The following is a 22552-nucleotide window of genomic DNA, read 5'->3' on the forward strand; positions in this document are numbered from 1 at the left end:
AATTACTATAATAGATAGGTTTTTGTTCTTTTGATATATTTTTAGTATATTATAATTTTATGGAGTAAGCAAATAAAATAATAATTTTATGTTGTATAACCACCTCAACATGTTATATTAAGGGAAGCTGTGGGTCATAGTTCCATAGTAATACATATTTTCCAGCATTTGTGGTACCATAAAATTTCCCTGAACTACACAACACAGCAAATATACACATACACTCAGAGAGAGAGGGAGACACACAGACACACACACACACACACACACACACACACACACACACTTTTTTTCTTTAACTGGAAGAAACAAAAACAATGCTCAAGAAATATTTTGATTGGGTTGGAGCCCCTTGTGTTTACCCTGTCTACATCAGCACGTCCACTATTTTGTCCTGGTTAGGTTTATGGTGAGGAAGTCACATTGGTGAGACTTTATGGATGTAGCTTCTAACATTCCTAGGAGACATTATTGCAGATGAGGTTATATAAACTGAGAATGTTTTATATATTATATGTATGATATATATATATATATATATATATATATATATATAATGACAGTTGATAAAAAAGGCGACCGTGAATTTAAAAGAGAACAGAAGATATACATGAAAGAGCTTGGAGGGAGGAAAAGAAAGAAGAAAATGTTGCAATTATGTTATAATATCAAAAAATTTGATAAACTTTTGAATTAACCAAATTACTTCATGAAAAAGATCAACATAATCTTATAAAAGTCTAATGCTTTTATAATTTTATTGCTATATTTTTGTAAGGACATAGAGATTTATATTTAGGACTTCAATAGATATGGACCCTAATTTTTAAACTTAAAATTATGCATAAGCAATGTTTATTTAGAAATATATATTTATAAAATGCATGCATATCATAATACTCATGTAACTATATACATGCACACGTTTCTCTATATACATATGTATTGTAAACTACTAAATTTTTAAAGTTTAAAGTTTCACTAATAAATTTTTCATAGTCTGCTTTATATATACTATACACATACAAATATATATAACTATACACATATATAATTTTATCTAATTTTCAGAATAGTATTGTGAAGTAATCTTTTAAAACTAAAGGACATATAACTTTCTCATGGAGATGTGGAGTCTTATGGCAGATTAAGATTCAAGTCTCTCTGGGAACCTAAGTTTTACTGCTTTCTATCACAATTTCCTATCTTTCCAGAAGACGAGATTTAGGAACCACTGAAATATTTTACTGAGGGGCTACATGGGTAGACTTGCACAACACAGAGGTCTCTGTGACTGAATTTGGAGAAGGAAAGACTAGTTATGGAACATCACAGAGGGAGCCTGACATGCAACTGGGGACAGAGAGCAGACAAGGAAATACATGTTAGAGGTCACACAGACAGCTACATTTGATTAGTAGAGTATGAATTCACTTCACCTTTTACAATTGAACCGTCAAGAAAAAAATATTAATTTGGGATATAAAATAGAGAATTATTCTTAGGATATTAAGCTTCTATGAAATGTGGCAGTACAAAACTTTAGGAATTGGTCTAAAGTTGAAAACTAAATGAAAAATTTAAAGTTAATGACTACTTCAATTTCTCAGGAAAGAGTCTGTGACAAGAAATGAGAAGCATTTTGTGGGACCTAAAATGCCATTGAGGATCACTCCTTTCATCGCTGTGTCAATTACTCTTTTCCAAACTCAGGCTTTTCTGGAGTCTGTACACTGATCCTACTGTGGTCTCGGGATGTCACTGTCCTCACGAACTGTTCACTCTTTATTCCATTGTAGTTGCCCTCAGACAACCATGTAGACTCACTGACCAATATGCCCATATTATCTCAAAGTTTTCCTATCTCACCAGATTCACACTCCAATCCTTTCTCATTGAATAAAAATGATTAATATCCCAGAAAAAAATCTTATCACATTTCTCTTTCTACTTTTGGACTCTGCTATACTTTTCAGAAGGAATGGAAATGATTCACTTCTCAGGTAGAAGTAGGTTTTCTATTCTGAAGTCTCAAAACATATTTGATATTGGAACATTGTCTTTAATTCAAGGATACTTGGAATATGTGTAATGTACCATAGATTATTTAAGGGGATAAATATTAGTGAGAATAGGTACCAGTTTAAAGTTTAGATGCCTACTACAATCTTTATTTATAGATAATCTTTAAAGTAACCTGCACACTCTATTGCCTATCATATTGTCTATGTTCTTTATAACATATGCTGGTATAATCTATCTTAAAATTGAACAATAACAGAAAGGAAGTAATATGTGATTCTGTGTGAAGATGCAACTTACATTAAATAAAGCTCTATATGCCTGGGCCATAAGACATTAGTTTTCAATAGCTTAGACTACAAGGTTATTTGAAACTGCTGTTGTAAATAATCAAATAAAAAATTTCTATATATAATCTCAAGTTGTCAGAAGTGTGTAATAACAATATAGTACTGTTATAATACCAAAAATTTGATGAAATATGGTAATAAATTTAAGTCAGAAAATTTGACTTGATGCCAAGTACCATAAAAAATAGTATGGTCAGATCAAATATAATAATTACATATGAAAAATATGGTAATTGACTGAGGTAAATTTTGTTGTAAAATTGCATAGCAAGATATTTCAATTAAAATAAATTTATAAAATAAAAGAATAAAGTAATGTTTATGAAAAGGAAATTGATCAAAGATTAATTTGACTCATGTAATTTGCCTCAAAATAATTTTTATGGAGGAATCAATGTTAGTATAATTTTGGCACAATATTCACACTCAAAACATTTGTTTCATGAAAAAAGAAACCATTTTCTACAAGTGGAGCCAGAGAAAATTACCCACATATGGATCACCTGAACAACTTGTTTAAATGCAGATACTGAGCCATTCTTTAGTATAGTGACAGATTCTCTGAGTCATGCGGCTACACATCTTCCATGTCTAGCTACTTCTCCACTAGTGAAAATCCTTCTTTATGGGCCACACTTTAAAGAACAAACACAAAGGTTACTTTAATAGAGCAAAATTCATATCACTTCTACTCTGGAAAGTAACCTGAACTACAATGGTATTGTTCCAACTCAATGCCTTGAGACTACCTCATTAATCCAGTGTGATGGCTGTAATATGAGAATGGCATAAAAGAACACAAAGTGATTTACCACAGCCTACTCTCATTCTTCTTTGTACATGATATTATAATCAACTATAACTGGCAGAAATACTACTACATACTATAAAACATATTATCATAGTACCATATGTTTGTCTGATATAGTGCATTGGCATAAATATTTTCAAATAAGTTAACTGGTTCTCTTCCAAACTCAGGAGATTAACCATTACATAGGACTAGTTATGGAAATGCTGAAATAGCTAAGGTTAAGAAAGATTGAGTAACTTCACTTGTTTGACAATCATGATATTCTATCCTGTTGCAGGAAATATTAAAAAGAAAACCACCCCGGAAACTCTCTTGGCCTGCCGGTACCAGCCGGCCACATCGCTATGTCCCAGTGTGCTCCTGCTATTTACTTCCAGCTAGCAAGATCATTTTGCTTACATGCAATGCTCTACACACCCAAAAATTAGTCATTTAGCACCTAGTTCCCCGGTAAAAACATGACTCTTAAAGCTTAATTATCCGATCAGGTTTATATATCAATAAGATCACAATTTGCAGGATGCCAATACAACAATTTCAGAGCCTAATGATAAAGAAAATGCTTTAACCCAATTATTCTAACCTTGTAGAAACCTTAGCTACCTGTGGCTGTTTAAAACCAGGCGGGGTCTGGATCATCCTCTTCCCTGATGACTTTTTTTCTGCTTCTCCTGCTCTCTGACCTCTCCTCCTAAACTTCTTGCTCAGCCTCCCTATTCCAGTCCAGTCACAATCCTGTCACTGCCTTAATGTGATTGGACAGAAAAAATGCAACAATATCCAAGAAAACACACATAAAATAATACATTTAAGCCAGGCGACATGATCCATTTCCTGCAACTTAGACAGCTCTAGAACTTCAGAGGATTTTCTTTTTTTTAAACACTACTAATTTCAAAGTTACTTAAACATCGTTTTGTTTAGACTACTAAACATTAAATACTATAGTGTTAGACTGCAATTCACCAACTTTTGTTATCCCAATTGGATTTTGCAAGGATAATAGTTGGAAAGAAGATTAATATATTAAAAATATTGAAGAAAGAAAATAATGAAAAAAAACATTGTTTTAGAGTTCTACAGAGCTTCTCCATTATCCAGTTCTAGGGGAAACCTATCTTCAGACATCATAGTCTGAAATGATACATCTCTGTAAGGACATGTGCTAATACGGTTTGAATTTCTCTATTACTTACAGCCCCAAGCTTCACACAACTAGAAATGAAAACTCATGAGGAAACCGAGGGATTTTGAAGCCTTGATCATAGACCTTTCTTCCTTTTCCTAGTCCTATGTGTTGCCTCATATGATGTCAGTTTTAAAATACTTAAATAGCTAAGTGTTGAGTTGGGAACATCTGCATTTATATCATGAAAAGTGCCTGGTCCAAGGGTCCATATGTACTGGTTCCCTGTAAGTAATTGTTAAGTAATTTACAACTTGATGCATTACTAAATGGAGCTAGTAGAGCCTTGGCACTAAAAGTGGGTTATATTCAGGATGCTGTTCTACTTTAAAATAAGCTTTAACACTAATATCAAAAGAACAGTCTACTCTTAAAAATGATTCAAAATTAAGTCAAGGATATATCCCAGAAAATAAACACAATTACCTTGAGAGCAATTTGCTAAGAAAAGTTAGTCTGTTCGTAGCATGCCAGGGTCAGGCCAATTAAGACTAAAGTATAGTTACAAATTTTCTATTGCCTCTGAGGAAGGTTTGTCTGTCATAAACACAAAGGCTAATCTGTGCTAAAATAATCTCCAGATCTTGGAAATTGGGTTATAGCCCATCACTAATGGCCCAGAGCAAGTAAAAGTTTAATGTGCTACATATAAAAGAAAGCATTAAAATTAATTATTCAAATTTAATCTGCTTTTCTCTTCTAGAGAAAGGCAAGATTGAATTGAACACTGATCTTGTGCCATTTAAACTGTAATCTTGATAGAAATTTGAATATATATATTTACTTTTGCTTGAAAATGGGATGGATCATTTTGTCCTGTGTTAATTATTAAGTAGTAATTGGGTCCATGATAAATATATAAACAAAAATTCTGAAAAAAAAAAAACAGATCAATCGGAACCTTGACCCGAGTTTTCCTGGAAAAGATGAAATTTTATCAGTTTAACATTTGAATATGATGTAAGCACTCAACTACAAATCTTACATAGATTTTTAGACATACTAGTACAGTAAATGTGAGGCATCATAGAGGAAAATAGGTAATGTTAGAAGGCCTTCTGTAGATTTTAAATTTTAATGACTAAAAATATGCTACAGAAACTGTGCTTAGGATGTTAGTATTCTAAACCAGGAGATGTTATATTACTGCACATGAGACAAATTCATGCTATCCGATCATTATAGATTCTCTCTATATACGGAAAATTAAAATACAGTTATGAGTTTTCCAAGTATTTTCTAGACTCTTATGCATATTGTTGTCTGATAAAATAGCTAAAATAAGTTTCATGCCTAGATCTTAAAATATCAGAAATAAATCTATTTGTCAGTCATTTTTGTTATGTTTTATTGAAATAAAAATATTTTTACTATTTTTTAGAAACAATTGAATTTAATTGTTCACATTTATAACCACAGACATAAATAATATATTTCATCATTTCTTAGTTAAACACTTTGAACCTATAGCAGGCCATAGTTTAAAAGGGAAGAGATACAAAGAAATACCACATTTTTATATTAAGTATTGTTATTACAAAGTCATCTGGGAATATTCTATGCATATAATAGGATAGAATGAACAAATGCATATATGAAATATGTGTTCATTTCTTAATACTTTGAATCAATATAGAATAGGATAACAGAGAGAATAAAATTTAATTTTTAATGATATAAAATTTTCAGTTTTGACAAATATTTTATATATACACATGTACACATACATATATATATCTCCCTTCTGTTTAACCTTATGTATAATGTGTATGTATGTGTATATATATATATATATATATATTACTGTACTAGTATGTATAAAAATCTATGTAAGATTTGCAATTGACTACTTACATCATATTCAAATGTGAAGCTGCTGATAAGATTTCATATATGATATGATTGCCACTCATGTTTTATACACACACATATACACAAGCACACACACACACACACATATATATAAGTATGTATATATACATATATGTATATATGTATATATATGATTGCCACTCACGTTAATTAACACATTCTCATTTCTGATGTTCTAAGTTAAATTCCTAGAACTTGTATTAATATTTAGATGATTTTAAAAAGATATTTGACTTGTTCATGTATTTTTTTGTTTATGTATTTTATTGCACTATGTTTTGTCTCTGCCCTTATTCTCTATAACCTTAAGTAGTTTCCAAGGAAACTGTTCTTCACAGACCTTTTTATTTAATTATTTTTCATACAGTGTATGAGATAATATTCTTTCCCTTCCATCCACCTCTCCCGAATTATCCCTGAATTCCAACCTATACAAATTCCCTCCTTTATCTCTCTCTTTAGTGTGACTACTTTGTTTGACGTTTTCTGTTGTTGACTTTCATTTAATCTTAGCTCTAAGAATTATGCGTCCATTTTGATGCTATAGCATAGTTATTGACTATTTTCCCATAATGAATAAAATCAGGCTTCAATCCCCAGAATCTCTCAAAATATACACATTCTTTTCTTTATTCCTCTTAAAGGAAAAGTTACTGATATGCATACTTGTGTATGTAGAAGCCTAACTTGGTTTTCCTGTAATACTTGTTAATTTGGAAGTATCAGAATTAGAAAGACATTTTGCTAATATGACCATGTTCAGAAGAGGACAACAGTGTTTGTATATTTTACGATTTTTCTATCAGTTCTTCCTATTCTTGCTGAGAAAAGCAGTTATCTATGTGCATAGATAAATCACTAGAACAGATGCTCTTCCCAAGATGTGTATGGGGTATACGCTGAATTCACTGTCAAATGTTTCTTTAAAATAGATGACTTCTTTAACATGAATAACATTTTTCTCTGAATGTTAAAAATATACTAATAATTATTATAAAATCACCAATAAAATCATTTCTTTAAATAGAAGCCAAAACTACAAACTTTACTCTTAACCTCTTGCTCTCTTTCTTATCTTTACTCTCACCTCTTGCACCCGCTCCTCCCTTTCCCCTCCTCCTCTCTCCCCGTGGCCCTGGCTGGTTTCTACTTTTCTACCTTCTCTCCTCCCCCCACCCCATTTTCTACAATAAAATGCCTTAAAACTAAAACTAAAACAAACAAAAACAAACAAACAAAAACAACAACAAATCTTGAAGATGTAACAGCCTCACTTTACATTCAAGATTACAGTAAGAATGAGTTGGACTTGGTGGTTTTGCTCTTAATTTGAGCACTCATATCTTGAGAAAGAGTTCACAGGAAACCTTTTCAACCCATCTAAGTCTACTAAGATTGTAAGTTAACTAGAATCTAATCATGAGACTCAGGTGAAAATAAATTCTAATTAAAATATCTACTAAGAAAAGTGTATACATCATGGCATTTTACAGCATATCTTTAGAATTCCAGAAGAATTTAAATTTTCAAAAAGAAAGTAATTTTTGTATGTCTGTAGAAGTAGGAGTAATTATAAAACAGTAAGTGTATGTATAAATTATGAATATACAGGAGAGAGTCAGTCACTGCCGTTTCCTCTCTGACTGGGACAGAAAGTACCTTGGTTCCAGCATGTTTTCCCCTGACCAGGACATAGCAGGCAACATTGCACTAGGAGCAGATCCCAGACATCCCAAAATAGCTAACACAGATGCAATTAACAAATTTGAACCAAAGTTCCAAAAGCTCAGGATCGAAAACAAGATGATCTAGATCTAAAGTACCAAGATGCTTGGGGGACTTCTCTTTCAATTTAATATTTTAGAAGGTGAAGAATAGATCATGGCTCTTAATTCTTGATACAGAAAAACTTGAATGGTGATAGACAGTAGTTAGGTGGGTTCCCAGGTATTGTGAATAGAGGTATTTGGAATGAGTTAAAGTCGACCTCAGTCTCATGGCTTGGATTGGTATGCATGGTATTTCAGATATAATAGCTTGCTAACAGCAAAGGCAAGCTTCAGAAGACCTTGCCAGTTTCTTGACTATAGAAATATATGAGCTTTCCAAATGTTCCAACTGAACACAGAGACTGCCATAAGGACAGAAGACAAGCACAGTTTTTAAGCCATGGCCTTGGCAGTAAATCTAGAGTGAGCTTGAAGACAAATTTAAAGAAGTAAGCCTCATGTGGATCTATTGAATATTTGCTTCACATCCCTCTGTCCTATTAATGGGCTAAATCCAAACAACACAAGAAACCTGACATTATTCCAGCAGGGACAATGCTGTTTGACCTTTGCTTGGGGAATCAGTGCATTTATCTAACTTTTTATGTATCAGTTCTTCAGACTCTGTGGAGCTAATTTTCAGGGAAATATTAGATTTAGGAAATTACACATTGATACAAAGTTAGACTTCATACTTAGAAAGATGGAAATCAGTGAATGTTATTGAACACTCTTCTTTGAATACATGCTTCAGGAGATCATGTCTTAAGAGTTAACAGAGAAATGCAATGACTTTTCTCCTGGACGTTGATACCAAAGTAAACAGGAGACTAAGTAGAGAAGAGTAGGATCAGTACATGCACAGATTCTCACATGATGGTCAAAGAAAGGTGAAAGCTATGTTGACTTGCCACAGAATAAAATAAGCCTTCTTTAAGAACCTTTTAATTTGCTTCTCTATGTTTATGTAGAAACTTGCCTGGAAATGACAGAATTTATGCTTAGTCTTACCAGATGACAGAATTGTTAACTATTAAAAAGAAAACAAAATAAATCCCATTTGTAATGCTTACTACTCATGTCATGTTGCCCACCCAGTGTGTACATTTTTTTATCCAAACTATGTCTCATTCATTTCCTACCCAAAGAATGCAGTCCACTCTGATATTACATGTTTATTTAAAAAATTTTAAAAGCTTGATAGTTTGCACTAATATGCCACATCATGTTTCATATCTAGAATTAACTTAAAATTTTGGATGCAAAAATTAATTATGTTTTACTTATGTAGTTTCTAAGAACAAGTTAGCAGTCTGTGGAAGAAGCTTGCCAACCTGTACCAGAAACTCAGGAATGCAGATTATAGCATTCCTAAAGGGAAAAAGAAAATCAGAGTACACATTCACAAGGTGAAACAATCTTTAAAATGAATAAAAATAATTATAACGGCACCTACTGAAGCTTTGCATCGCAAAGCATCATAACAAGAGGAAGAATCAACTTAGCACTAGCCAAGTTCAGCATGGCAGTCGGGTTCATTCTTCAGTGGAATAATATAGCCTTAAATCCATATGGTATTGTACAGTTTACAGGAATTACAAATCTGCATGGTGTAGCAGGGTTGAGTGTGAAGGGAAATATGAATCTACGAATATCAACAGAAGATGTATTGTACACTCTTTGTATTAGTCGTCATAAAAACTAAGTAAAATCATAGGACAAAGATTTTTCTTCATTCTATTGCACATGAAAATATTGAGGATCATGATGACAGATGATATTAGAAGCTTCGAAACTAAGTAGGACAGGAAAAATCAAATTGTAAAATCTCACTTTTTCATCCCCCACAGCTAGTATCCTTCACTGCCATCCCACGCTGTCAACCATCTATGATCTCCTCTATCCAACACAAAGCCTTTGCATTTAATACTTGTCAAGCTAGATGAGTTGTAGTGTTCATCTAAGGTGTAATACTATGATTTAAGCTCAAAACAATAATTTCTAGAACAATGGTGCCATAATGAGATTTTTGAGGAAGGAAAAAACTGAGACAAGGTTTATAAAACTCTTGTTCTGGGTTACATGAAGAAAATCTAGACTTACAATGAACTTTGGATTAAACTGTGTGTTTTGATTTTGATATTTAAAGTCACATCAATAATGATAAATACACCCAAAGAGCTGCAGTGCAGATGGTATTAAACAGATTTATGGAATGGTAAATGTGTAAAACAAGATGGTTTTCTAGAAAAACTTTAATTCCAAATGAAAGCTTTCAAAGCTATTCTCACCTTTTAAATATTATATTCAAGAACTTTTCTTGTAGCCATATGGATATTTGTTATCGCATCATTCCCTCATGTGTTTCTACATGTATGTGTGTAGGCATAGGCATGTCACTGCACTTGAAGAGAGGTCAGAAGATGAATTACAAGAGTCTGTTTTCTCCTTCCAGTGTGTGGATCTTGGGGATTAATCTCAGGTCCCCAAGTTTAGAGGCAAAAGTTGTTACTGACTGAGTGATCTATCTTGCAAAGAATCTTTGAAATTTTTAGGAATAACAAAGATTTAAACAAGTAGAGTGGAAGCATTAGATGCTTTCTTATTTGTTCAAAGTCTGCTCCAAAATAAAGTCGTGCTGAAAAAAAACAGCTGTTGAAAATAATAGAATCATGATTTACTTCAAGCAAATAGAATATTAATTTTATCACACATAAAACATTTATAGAATTAGCCTATAAGCTAAGACTAAAAAGTTATAAAATCTAGTATGACATCAATTTCTATAGCTAATCCTAGAGTATACCTCATTCCATTGAAAACAAAATAGAGAAAAATACACCAGCTTTCAATTTATGTATAGTTAAAATAAAATAAAATAAAATAATTGGGCTGGTCAATGTTTTAATCAATTTAGCATAAGTGACCTACTCTTTTAACATTTTATTGATTTAGCATAAGGATTAACACTAAATAAAACATTTGACATATAAATATTTTGTATCTTGAGAAATATATTTGTATATCCTATTGCATCAGCACACACTGGGCATGGTTTTTACTGTTAAAAAGAAACATGCTGATACATGGTGCTTTCTCTTTAATCATTGATGCATCCCAGTCTTCACAATGAGAAAAGATTAGAACTCGTAAATATCCATTGAATAAATATATGTTTAATCACATTCCCCCCAACAATCATTATTCACAGGAATAATAAAAATTTAAACAGTATTTGTATTTGTCAGTACAGTATCCCTGATTACTTTTGAAAAATGTCAACCATTGGGGTCAACATTGAGGTTATGTACCTATAGAAGCAAGGTATCTCTAATAAATAGGCATGGGCCATCGTACTAGTCTGGAGCCTGGGAGCCACACTACAAAGGTAGACTTAGTCAACTAGTTGATAAAGAAGGACAAGGGGAATCCACTAAAGCCATCAGGGCAGGGGAGGTGGGCAGATGCCTTGTGGTAACAGCAGAGTCGGGGTAGGGTCTCTCCAGGTGTCTCAGCCTGGCCTGTAAATCACAGATAATCTCAAACTTAAGATTCTCCTGCCTTCACCTATTAGGATTTCAGGCATATACCAGAATGCCTGGCTGAGAATTAATACTAATGTATATGTCATTCCAGCTTTAAAAAACCATTTTCTAAATCACAAGTGACACATTACTTTGACTGAGACATTCTAATAGCATGGAAATTTTGTAATGAACAATTCTTTTTAGTGTTTTTAGATTAAATGTTGCAAAAATAAAATTTAACTGCTTTAGCTTGCATTATATTTATATATGTAATTGGTTTCAAATGGGAGATGCAGCTCTTAACTTCAGTTGTTAGAAATTGAGCATGGTAGGTTGAAAAGTCTCCCTTGAAAGCTTGAAGATTTCTTATTTAAAAATTGTATCTGTAAAACAATTTAGAACATTTTTAATTCTTTAAATCCACCAGCTTTATGTTTCTTTAATTAGGAAGAAAGTCTTTTAAGATTCGAAGTGCACATTTTATCTGAACACAGCATGTAAATGGTACTACACCGAACAGATTTTATGTATTCATCTGGAGTCCTGTAAAATGAAAGCAACTTACAGGGCAAAATAGTTTGTTTATTCACACAAAGAATGATTAAATCATATCTAGAGGTTTTGGAGATTTCTTTGATTATCATCTTTTTAATAGTTTGGGATTCTTTACAATTAGTGAAGATGCTTTAAATCATGAAGAGTAACAAATACAATTTATTTATAATTGTAAATGAGATATGTCCAAATCCCTGTGAACTTAGAAAACTGTGTATGAACAAACCCTATAGTAGAAATTACTGAAAGGCAAAGTTAAGCAAAGCTTTCTCAAAATACCAACCTGGAGTGTTTCAAATGTCTCTGGACTGTGCTTTTAAGGTTTTGCTGTAGGTTTTTTAACCCATGGTTAACATATGAGCGGCTCATACTTACAGAGCTTATTGTGAGATTTTAATGCATGCACACAATGAGTAAACACATTAAAGTAGTTGATTTATATTATTTAAACTAGAAATAATCTCAATTTACTTCTCCGAGGACTTCACTAAACGAATTGTAGAAGTATACAAAATAATAGAATTTCCATATAAATTATCATTTATATTTTAGGAAATTACTTTAGAAAACAATTATATAATTTCTACTTATAGGTAGAAGAGAAATAAATACCTTAAATGTATATAATGGTAATATACAGACACACATCAGGATAACCTATCAGGAGTCATGTCTTAGTTACTTTCCTATTGCTGCAATAAAACATCATGACCAAGGCAACTTGGGTTCATGGGGTTAGAGGTCACCGTGGTTGAGTTAAGACAGAGAAACAGGAACAGCTGAAAGCCTGTATCATGATCAACAAGCATTAGGCAGACAGAATACACTGGAAATGACAAAAGATTTTGAAACCTCAAAGCCCACACCCAGTAGCACCCTTCCTCCAACAACTTACTCCTCCTAATCCTTCCCAAGCATTATACCAACTGAGGATCAAATATTCAAACATATGAGTGAATGGGGACATTTTCATTCAAACCACTCTAGGGCTCATCCCTGGAGAAGTCTCTTTTTCTCTTTCTCAACATTCATTAATTGCCTGTAGGTTCCTATCCAGTGGAATGGTCTTATTAGAGTTACTGTTTCAGCTTGTTTTGTCTACTGGTGTTGTCATTGTATCTTGCTAAAGAAAACTATTGGTGAGATTTCATGGCTACAGCTGCTCTGTGATGCACACAAGTATACTAACTTCCATCAGACATCCTGTTCCTCTTGCCAAGGACCAGCCCTGACTTAAAGAGGGGTTCCTGAGAAAAGAGGTGTTTGAGAGCAGTGAAACAAATGATGTGAAGTCAAATCATGTGTTAGAAATTGATGGCATATGTTCTGCTCAAGACAGCTTCCTCAAATTTCTCTCTAAATCTCCAGTCATCTCTCTGCTCTAGACAGTTTTTTTTGCAATTCTAAAAAACTCTCTGGGTAGCTCAATTCTTTTTGGATCAAAAGCCCAGTTTTTTGTTTTACATATCCACTCAATCATTACCTTAGGTTCCCGTTTGATTATCCCAAATCTGCATCCCAAAATCTCAGCCCCTTTTTTTCTTCAAAGGAGATAAAGCAGGCACAAGCACAGACAGATATCTGGTTGGGCTCCCTGAAATTAGCATTCTGACCATTCCTGGGCCTGGACTTAAACTCCTTCTGTCCCAGACTGACCCTGAACTCAGGAATCTGCCTATCTTTATATCTACCTGTTTTTGGTTTTTCTGACAAGCTGTCTCTGTTCCTTTAGATCTTGGAAGTTCCTTCATATTTCATCCCTATTTTCTGTATGGTTGAGAAATTATATATTTTCAAACTCCTGATTTCAGTGTTCTTTCCCACAGCATCTAGGGTTGTTCTGAAGGTCACAGAATTCTATCATTTTTCTGAGTCATACATACACCCTGGGCTCCCAGACTCTTGTTGTCTCTGTCTCTGATTATTATGGAGTCAATAACCTTGGCAGAGAGGACATTCCTTGAAGTAGGAATATGGAAAATATGTACACTATTATACAAACAAGCTTTTCACCCACAGCAACCATTGACACATGTGGAGGCCCACACCCTGCTGGTTTGTTCCAGGGTCAGGAACCATGACATGCCATCCCTTAACATGGCCAAGTAGGACTTGGGATCCTTTCAGGTTCTTACTATTTTTCTATCCTCTATTCAGCAGAGGGTAGAAGTTATGCTGAGGATGTATTATTCATTGGGGTTGACCCTTACAGTCAGTTGTCCCTGCATGTTGGCTAAATGGTGATTTCTGTAATAATCTCCATCTTCAGCAGAAAGATGCTTCTTTGATAGATGGTAAGAACCACACTTATCTGTGGATATAAATATGTGTTCTACTGGCATTGCCTTTTATTGTCTCCAAGAATTTGGAGATAAGTCCCTATTGTTGATGAAAGCTTTGAAGAAAGGACCTGGGGAAAGTCATTTGTATGTGTCATGCAAGCCTCTTCCGTAATGACTAGCTGTCATAGTATTCAACGTTTCTATGGGAGCTACTGAGGAAGAAAGACAATCAATAGTTCCACTCAGGTTTGAAGACTATAAACTACAAACATAAAAGGCTCAGCAAGGTATCTCTAATGGTGTAATGTGGCACTTATATCTTGGGGATAATTATACTTAAGTCTACTTGGATTTAAGTCTCCCTCAAGAAGAAATTCATGTCTGGTCCAGCCAACCTAGATGACTACTCATGGCTCAAAAGGTCATGGTACCCTAGGAAACAACCTCCTATATCTGCTGTTTTTATGAACATGCATACTTTCTAACTATATTCAGAGTAACAGCATTTGGAAAAACACAGTACAGTAAACAAATAAAAGATGGAGAAAACTGGCAGCCTTGCATAGGATAAGTAGACTATATAAGCACAGTGCATTAGAGATTCAGTGCATACACTTGGGAAGGATTATGCTTATAAAGTCCCCATGCTACAGATTAGAATTTTTATGTGGAGTAATACAAGGTAAATTTTACACTGATTTATGCAATGTTCCAAAAGATTCATCCACTCTCCCACTTATAAAAGGAAAAAATGTGAAGTTTGCATAGCAATCATTGTTCTCCAAACAGCCCCCACCGCAATCCTGCAAAGTGGGCCTTTAATGAGTTCCTAAGAGGTGGGTTTCTTGGTGATATATTCAAGAACTGCTTCTCTGGTACAAGTATGAGCCTCTCATGTGCCTCCAATGGTCTGTGTCTCCCCTAAGTTCTCTGCTTGTCATGCAGTTTACATTAGTGGCTTAATCTCTCCAAGCCCCATTTCTGAGTCTGTAGAAATGCCTGGTTATAGTCATGTTTTCTGGACATTCCTAGACTCTTTCCAGTCTCCAGCTATCTCATCCCTCTTTACATCAGCTAAATCTGATGTTTGTATAACAAGAGGCCTGACAGCGTTCATTACTCTTGACATTTCTTCATGCCATTAATCTCTCCAGATCTTAATTTAAATGTTAGTCTCATTAAATTAAACATTAATCTACCTGGAATTTGCTTAATTGTCTGACCATAATGTTAGCATGCTAAGATTATTTTTGTTGTTGATTACATCACAGATAGATGGGATTTCAATGACAAATATTTGTTATTCAAAACAGAGACTTAATGAGGCCCACGGTATGACAGTGCTATTTCATTACAACACGGTGTAGATGATTTCAATTTGGGGAAAAAGATGAAAGTGTTCAGTGCCTCTGATTCTGTCTGTTTAGCAAAATGGTCACTAGGTTAATAGTCATTCACTTCTGTCCTTTTCCAGTTAAGATATTTATAGAATATATGATCAACTGAGACAGAAGTAAGCCTCAGTAGTCAGAATCTTAAAAAGAAACAAAAGATTTTTGTTGTAGTTTTTGCTTTTATTTGGTTTTGTTTTTGTATTGTTCTATTTCATTCTAATTTTGGTGGGAAAAACAAACTAAATTTGTGAAGAGGAGACAAAATATATATGCCAGGGGCTACTATCTTTAAAGGTCTGTATTTACCAAATGTTGAGATAACATTCTTCAACAGAGAAACAATAATGAAAAAATAATTAAAAAAAAAATCTTCACCATGATCATCCCACCCCTACCACCTCTGGCAATGGGTAAAGATACATCTTGTTGGTTATGGTGTTCTTCTATCAGACAGGGGCAGAGTAGATGGCAGTCTTTTGTTCATCTAAGCTTGATGGCTGGCACGGTGGTCAAAGCTCTTTTATGCTGAGGACTCATAGTAATCAAATCAAATCAAATCAAATAAGAAGGACAACACAGGAGTAGGAAGAGAGGCAGAGACTTGAGACCTCTTCAGCACACAGTGCAGGCAAGCTGAAGACACCCTTTTGCTATCATGATGTGTAGCACCATTAGAGGATGTCACCCAAGAGCCCACCAGCTATATGTGAGGGGCCACCATAACGTGCAAGTATGTGGTAGCCCGATGGGAAAGAGAGAAAAATAGAGCAGCTTAAGCATTATGAAGAAAGATGCAACTGGAGACTCAAGCATGGAGAGGAATATTCTGTTCTGAGTAGCCAGCCCTGTCACCTGGGTTCATGTTAAGGTCCCAGTCAGAGCTGCAATTGAAGGCCATGTGTGAATTCAAGGCTACAGAGCAGGAGGGATTGTTGTCAATGTCCATGGCTCATATTACCACCATAGAACACTGGGATATGCCTGGTCAGTGCAACCACCAGGGACCACGGGAATGTCCAGGAGCTGTGCATAACTAACTCTGCCCCTCACTGGATGCTGAGCTCTGGAAACCTGACCCACCTCTCATCAGCATCTGCTTTGGATAGAGCAGGCCCTACACCTTACCCAGGCAGCACAGTGGAGCTGGCCATGGTGGCCAGGAGGGGGCTGGAGGGGGCGTGGATGAGCCAGCCCCAAGCTGATTTCCCCACTAGTCTACCATGGGGTGGCACAGGCGCAGAAGTGATACCCCTTCCCCCTTTTCACTACTGGCATTCATTCAGAGCAGCTTCCCAGAGACTCTTGAGTTCAGGAGAGCTAGACGTGCCCATCACCAGGTGCAACACTCAGGAGAGCGGGATGGGCTCTGTACTTCTCCTAGACAGCACAGCAGAGCTGACCCTGGTGGCAGGAAGCACAGGTAAGCCAGCTTTGAGAGTGAGAGTGTGGGAAATCTGGCCCTGGCACTCCTCAGCAGTAAGTTGGCCTGGTTGCATGGGTACCAGCAGTGGGGAGAATGGGCTCTATCCATCCCCAGCTGCAGAACTTTGGAGAGTGGGCCCTTCACCTCTCCTGGTCAGCACAGTAGTGCTGGCCCTGGTCCAAGGGGAGCAGGCAAGTCAGTCCCAGGAACAGAGTGGGAGAGCTAAGCCCACTGCCCATTTACTGTGAGATGCCATAGGTCCAGAGATCTGTCCCTGGGGCCATGAAGGTAGATGAGCTGGACCTTCCCTTAGGCAGTTGCCCCGCTTGGGAGAGCAGCTATACACTTCTTCTGGGCAGCACAGTAGAGCTGGTCCTGGTGATAAGCAGGTGGGTACAGGCAAGACAGCCTGAAGACAAGATCTGGAGAGAGTTGACCCCAACATTCCTCTACTGTGAGATGGTCTGGTGGAGGAGTGCCCTCTGTCCCTTTTTCCCTTTCGACCTGAGACAGTCAGAAGAGCTGACCCCAGGATCATGAGACCAAATGAACTGACCCTACTCCTTGACAGAGGCAGCTTTTAGGAGAGTGAACCCTGTGCTCTGCCAGGGTAACACAGTGGAGCTGGCTCAGGATGAGCTAATCTGAAGTCATAGGAGCAGAAGAGATGGCCCTGCTTTGTGCAGATGGCTGAATTGTGTAGTTGAGCCAGAGCAGTGTTGAAGAACTCACCTTGGTGGTGCTGATAAGGGAGAACTTGAGGCTGACCAGCCCAGTTACCATCCAGACCCAAACCTAAGGCTCTGAATTGGCCCACTCCAAAATCTGTATAATCTGCAAATGATTGGGACATGTGAAAGGACCAGTCCTGCTGTTAAAAAGCTGTGAGATCTCCATGGCTTAGGGCAACAACAAGATAACTGGGAAGAGTGTCTTAAACTGATGGTGTCACAAAAGCCAGAGATCTTGAACCAGACCAATGACTCATTACAGTGAGCAATTGTAAATAAAGATGTGTAGGCAGAGAAATATACTGTGACATACCACAGCTTCCATGATGAGATGATTTCTACGTTTGTTTTCTTGTGTTGTTGTTTGTGTGTATGTGTGTATTTCTGTATGCTTTATTTTGGGTTGGGAATGCAAGGGCAAAGGGCAAATATGAGGGGATAAGGAGATGAGCAGTGAGACTGAAGTACAAGATATGAAACTCAAAAAGAATCAATTAAAAAATTAAAAAAAAAACTTCAAGCAAATTAGAATGTGCAAGGGATTATCTTCTCACCACATGTTCCATGGTATGTGCTTGCCCACTTTCATACTCACTAACACACACACACACACACACACACACACACACACACACACACACAGTGATTTAACTCTTTCCATTACTTAAGAACAAGTAAGTGTTCTCCTGTAATACAACGTCTAGATTGAATGATGTGCGCCTACTCTTTTAGGCATCATGAGAGACTTCAGCTATTGGCTTTGGCTGCATCTACTCTCTGCTGTTCTGACTTCTTTATCATGTTGACATCAGAGCAGGAATCTTTCAGCCATATCCTCTTCCTAGTTTAGTACCAATGTGGGAAATGTAACTATAACTACCCTGAAACAGGCAGGATGCAAAAATTATATACTGAACTAAGAGATTTTATGATTTAATTGATTTGTATCCAATATCGTAATAATGGTTTGCAGTTGTCCAATAGCATTTATATTATATAATGGCTGACATGCTTCTAGGAACAACTAAAATTAATCAGAAGCAACTTGCTCTCATTTCACCAAAGCTATTCATCTCCAGCTATCTTCAGATTTACCAGGCATCATTAAATTTGACTATTGAAATAAAAGAGCATAAGATTACTCATAAACAAGTCACAGAAAAATAGGAGCACAGTGGTTGCATTTTGTGCTTCCTGATGTATCAGTTATGGAAATCAAGGTTAATTTAAGGTACTCATTGTCTGACCTCATTACATGTACAAGTATATATGTCAAAAACATATTCAGACTCAGAGCGTTGCTCACTTATAAGTCTACATGTATTAGAGCATTTTCTCTTCTCAGTTGGATATTTTAAGCAACCAAGAAATAGGCACATGAATAAAACATGGTAATAGAGTGTAATAAAGTAGAAATTGAGACACATCTGCTAAGAAATATCACAGATAGCATACAGATTTCACTGACCATTAGAGTGACTCACCAGGAAAGATTTTGATATTTTTAATCCCTAAAGTAATTATGTGATAAATCTTACTGAGTTTGGATTTTATTAAAAATTTTAAGAATATATAAAAATGGATTAAAGTTTCAGCTTTCTAGATTTAACAGTCATTTTTAATATGTAACAGCTCAGCAGCTTTAATGATTATTACCAAGTAATTTTAGTCTTTAAATTGATATAGAGATAACTTCAATTGGTACAGTTATATATCAGGTATTGGTATAAGGCACTATGAAGCAAAATTTGTGAAATAAATGCTTTACTTTCCATTTTAGCCATTTGTCCATAACATATGTGTTTATGTGAAAGCATCATGACTCTAGCTAGTGTCCCTCAACCCTCTAGGGAAAGGGTGATAGAAGATAAGCTGGGGATTTTGCTAGAACACATTGTACTTCTTGTAACAAACTCAATACAACATGCATTTTGAGTGCATTTTGAGTCCTTCCTGTGACAAACTAAATGCAAAACTCATTTTGTAATGCCACTGATTTCTTAAAAACAAATGTGTTATCACTTTATCAATAAATGCATATTGTATGTGAAAGAAATCAATACAAAGACAAAGGCAATGCATACCCCCCTTTTCTTTCATTTACTTTCCTTCTCACTGTGGTATAAAGCTAGCAGAAGCATTTAAAGGTATAGGAGGCTTTCTTGGACTCAGTGAAGGGGATTTTTGCTCTGGTTCTACCCAATACCTCTGTTTTCTGATATTCCAAAATTAAAATTAAGAAACTCATGCTGCAAGATTCTGATGCCCATTCCCTAGTTCCTCAACCTTCATGACTTCCTTACCATTAGGGATTCCATTTCTTTATAACTGTGTACTCCCAAAGCTTTCTTTCCACTAGCTAGAAGAGACTCTTAAAGTTTCACATGATCCTGAAATAGTAAACCAGCTAAAGACAAAGTGATTCTTCAAAACATGAATCTTTGAGTTATCATTTCACATTCTAAAACTTCCACACACACACACACACACACACACACACACACACACACACATATATATATATAAAGAGAGAGAGAGAGAGAGAGAGAGAGAGAGAGAGAGAGAGAGAGAGAGAGAGAGAGAGCGCTCTGGGATGAAAGACTTTTTCCTATGCCATTGGTTTAAGAAATGCATATATATATATATATGGCAAAACAAATAAATAAATTATATATATGTGTGTGTGTGTGTGTGTGTGTGTGTGTGTGTGTGTGTGTGTGTGTGTGTATGTGTTTATATATGTTGTGGAAAGGTTTTATGCATAATAATTTTTTAAGTTAGCTTTTTTAAATCAAGAATTCCAATAGAAAATAAGTTCCTTTGAAAACCAAATTGAGAAATGTTTTCTTCTGCAAGCAATTTAAGTAGAAATACTCTAATAGATACAGGGTTTTCTTTAGGCTCAAAGTAATTTGGAAAGAACTAAGCAATCTGGTGTTGGCTAAGAATGCTTCTTTCTCATAAAATGCCAGGCTCAAAAATTATATATAAAGCAATTACCAGCATCCAATTGTAACACTTTTATCCACATCTTTGTTTCCTTCTGCTATTTCAGGGAAAAGTATATTTTCATCTAAGACTTTGCTGCCTAGGTGTAGCCAAAAAAGAAAAATGGCAAAATTCTTTATTTTTTTGTTGATTAAAGAAAAACCTCATCACAGTATCCTGGAACAGTAGAATAATTAATGGGACAAATGATTGTGTGAAAACAGTAGAATGTTTGGAATGTAGTTTCTCACACATTCATGTAAGTGTAACTTCGTAGATGATTAACATGACTTCTGTTTATCTTACTATCCTCTTCATAGAAGGATGGCATAGCTACAACTAATAGAATGTATTTGTCTGAATGTATCCCACCAAGCAAGTATAATACCCCATTTATATAAGGTGATCCTCAAATTGTTTGCATCCCAAACAGCGAAGTTATATACACAATTTAGATTTTTTTTAATTTATTTTTATTAGATATTTTCTTTATTTACATTTCAAATGATATCCCCTTTTCTGGTTTCCCCTCTGAAAAAAAAAAACCCTATTCCCTCCCCTCTCCCCCTGCTCACCAACTCACCCTTTCCTACTTCCTGGCCCTGGCATTCCCCTACATTGGGGCATAGAGTCTTCACAGGACCAAGGGCCTCTCCTCCCATTGATGACCGGCTAGGTCATCCTCTCCACATATGCAGCTGGAGCCATAAGTCCCACCATGTGTACTCTTTGGTTGGTGGTTTAGTCCCTGGGAGCTCTGAGGGTACTAGGTAGTTCATATTATTGTTCCTTCTATGGGGCTATAAATCCCTTCAGCTCTGTGGATCCCTTTTCTAGCTCCTTCATTGGGAACCCTGTACTCAGTCCATGGATGGCTATGAGCCTCTACTTCTGTATTAGTCGGGCACTTGCAGAGCCTCTCAGGAGACAGCTATATCAGGCTTCTGTCAGCCAGCACTTGCTGGCATCCACAATAGTGTCTGGGTTTGGTGGTTTTTCTTGACTAGAAACTAAACATAAGCTTGTTACAATGTTCAAATAAACCACGCTTTTTAGGAGAGCTGCCAAAAAATATAGGCAGAGTTAGACTTTAGAGTAGCCAACTTAAAGCTAATGATGGGATCAATGAGAGCAATTTGATAATTTGAGAGGTCATAAAATACCTTACTTGAGAGGTATTTTAAAGTTGGTAATTTTTATTTTTATTTTTTAGCTTGGGAATTGCCCTAGAGGTCGTGATTACAGAGCAAGTGCTAAGGATTCTAAAAACAAATTTAGGGCAGCCTAGATTCTCTTTCTGCTAGTCTGAGTGTACAAACTTTTACCACATTACATCAGATCCCATGAACACTATGTTTATTTCTTTATTTATTGACTCTTTGTGAATTTTGCCTCATACACTCCAATGCCACACATTTCCCTTCCCTTCATATCCACCCTCTACCCTTGCAGCCTCTCCCCAAAATGAAAACAAAAATAGACAAACAAAGCAAATCTTGCCATGGAAACTGTGGTGTGTCATGGTGTGTCAAACAGCTTTACTTGCAAATGTTGATGTCTGAGGCCCTTGTTAAAAAAGAAAGGCCAAGAGAACATCCCTGATCTGGGCTGATGCCTTAGGTCAGGTAGGTGTTCAAGT

At 35.7% G+C, this 22552-nt stretch overlaps 1 protein-coding gene and 1 non-coding gene across 3 annotated transcripts in view; both read left to right on the forward strand.

Annotated features, from left to right (window-relative positions):
- The window catches only part of Edil3 (EGF like repeats and discoidin domains 3), a 486419-nt gene that overhangs the window by 390205 nt on the left and 73662 nt on the right, over nucleotides 1-22552 (forward strand). The window lies entirely within an intron of this gene.
- On the forward strand, nucleotides 16167-16310 carry LOC116083995. Its single transcript, XR_004115976.1, has one exon. It is a non-coding gene; the product is annotated as a small nucleolar RNA SNORA48 (small nucleolar RNA).

The sequence above is a fragment of the Mastomys coucha genome, unplaced genomic scaffold, assembly GCF_008632895.1.
Source record: "Mastomys coucha isolate ucsf_1 unplaced genomic scaffold, UCSF_Mcou_1 pScaffold8, whole genome shotgun sequence".
NCBI lineage: Eukaryota > Metazoa > Chordata > Mammalia > Rodentia > Muridae > Mastomys > Mastomys coucha.